This window comes from Apteryx rowi, unplaced genomic scaffold, assembly GCF_003343035.1.
Source record: "Apteryx rowi isolate R43461 unplaced genomic scaffold, aptRow1 scaffold_1249, whole genome shotgun sequence".
Taxonomy (NCBI): domain Eukaryota; kingdom Metazoa; phylum Chordata; class Aves; order Apterygiformes; family Apterygidae; genus Apteryx; species Apteryx rowi.
In genome coordinates this window covers 3,668-5,691 of record NW_020447474.1, presented here as the reverse complement: position 1 = coordinate 5,691, position 2,024 = coordinate 3,668, and positions in this window count along the sequence as shown.

Sequence of the window (2,024 nt, the reverse complement as noted above, 5' to 3'; positions counted from 1 at the left end):
GTGCGTGTTCGAGACCTGCAGCCCGTGCAACACGTGCAAAACCTGCAGCCCGTGCAACGTGCATGTGCGAGACCCGCAGCCTGTGCAACACGGGTGCGCGGAGCCCCCAGCGCCGCCAGCGCTTCCTCCCGCAGCGGGAGAGAAACGTCCCCCCGTCACTGCGCCCAGGCCGGACACGCCGGGGCCGGGGACCCCGACACGGGGCGCTGGCGGCCTGCGGCGCTCCTTGAGCCGGCCCCACGCTCCGATCGGCAAATCGATACGTGCCAATCGGCAAATCGATGTGCTCCAATTGATAAATCGATACGCTCCGATCGGCAAATCGATACACTCTGATGGATAAATCGATAGGCGCCGATCGGCAAATCGATGCTTTCCGATCGCCAAATCAATACATTCCGATTGATAAATTGATGCGCTCCGACTGATAAATCGATACGCTCCGATCGGCAAATTGATATGCTCCGATCGTTAAACCGATACACTCCGATTGCCAAATTGATGCGCTCCAATGCACAGCTCTGCCCCGGGGGGCGCAGGCCTGAGGCCAGGGTGATGGGCAGGGCATGGAGCCCCAGACTTGGCAATACTGTCGAGGGAGGGATTGTGGCGGGGCCACCCGGCGGGGACGCGGGGGGGGGGGGGAGGCTGCCCAGGCCCCCCGAGGGCACCAGTCCCCGACAGCTCCCGGGCGCGCCGAGCGCGCGGGGCCCAGCAGAGCCGCAGGGGTTAAGGGCGGCGCAGCCAGAGCCGGAGCTGGAGCTGGAGCTGCCCTGCAGGAAACGAAAGTGAAGCAGCCGGAGCAGCCGCGACGCCACCGAGGGCAGGGACACGCGGCCACCATGGCTTTCCAGGCGCCCATCCTCAACCCAGTGAGCGGGGCCCGGCTGCCGGCGCCGTAGGGGGCTGGGGGGCCATATGGGGCTGGGGGGGTCATATAGTGCTGAAGGAGATCATATGGGACTGGAGGGGCCATATGGGACTGGGGGGATCGTATAGTGCTGAAGGGGATCATATGGGAATGGAGGGGCCATACGGGACTGGGGGGATCGTATAGTGCTGAAGGGGATCCTATGGGACTGGAGGGGCCATATGGGACTGGAGGGGCCATATGGGACTGGGGGGATCGTATAGTGCTGAGGGGGATCATATGGGACTGGAGGGGTCATACGGGACTGGAGGGGTCATATAGTGCTGAAGGGGATCATATGGGACTGGAGGGGGCCATACGGGACTGGAGGGGTCATATAGTGCTGAAGGGGATCATGTGGGGCTGGAGGGGCCATATGGGGCCAGAGAGGTTGAAGGGGACAGGGGCAGCATATGGGGCTGGAAGTGGCCCAATGGGGCATGAGGTGGCCATACAGGGCTGGGGGTGGCCGTATGGGGCAGGGGGTGGCCATACAGGGCCAGGGGCTATATGGGACCAAGGGTGGCCATAGGGTGACAGGGGTGACCGTAAGGGGCCGGGGGTGACCCAATGGGACCGGGATGGTCACACATGGCCGGGGTGGCCATGTAGGACTGAGTGGGACCCTATGGGTCAGGGGTGGCCATAGGGGGCCAACTGTGGCCATAGGGGGCCAGGGGTGGCCATAGGGGGCCAGAGGTGGCCACAAGGTTCAGAGGTGGCCGGTGGGACCAGGGGTGGCCGGGGTGACCCAACGGGACCGAGGTGACCCACAAGACCAAGGTGGCCATAGGGGGCCTGGGGTGGCCCTATGGGCCCGGGGTGCCCCCCCAGGGCCGCCGCACCCAAATCCCTGGGATCTTCCAGAGCATCCCCTTCTCCGGCTACATCTCCGGGGGCTTGTGCCCGGGGAAGATGATCGTCCTCCAAGGACAGGTCCTGCACAGGGTGAAGAGGTGCGTGTGGGGCAGGCGCTCCGGAGGGGTAAATGGCCCCTGTGCATGGGGGGGCTGGGGGGCCGTGGGGCTGCTTGGGGGTGCCCATTCCCTCTCCACGGGGTTCAGGGGGGCCGTGGGGCTGCTTGGGGGGTGCCCATCCCCTCTCCATGGGGTGC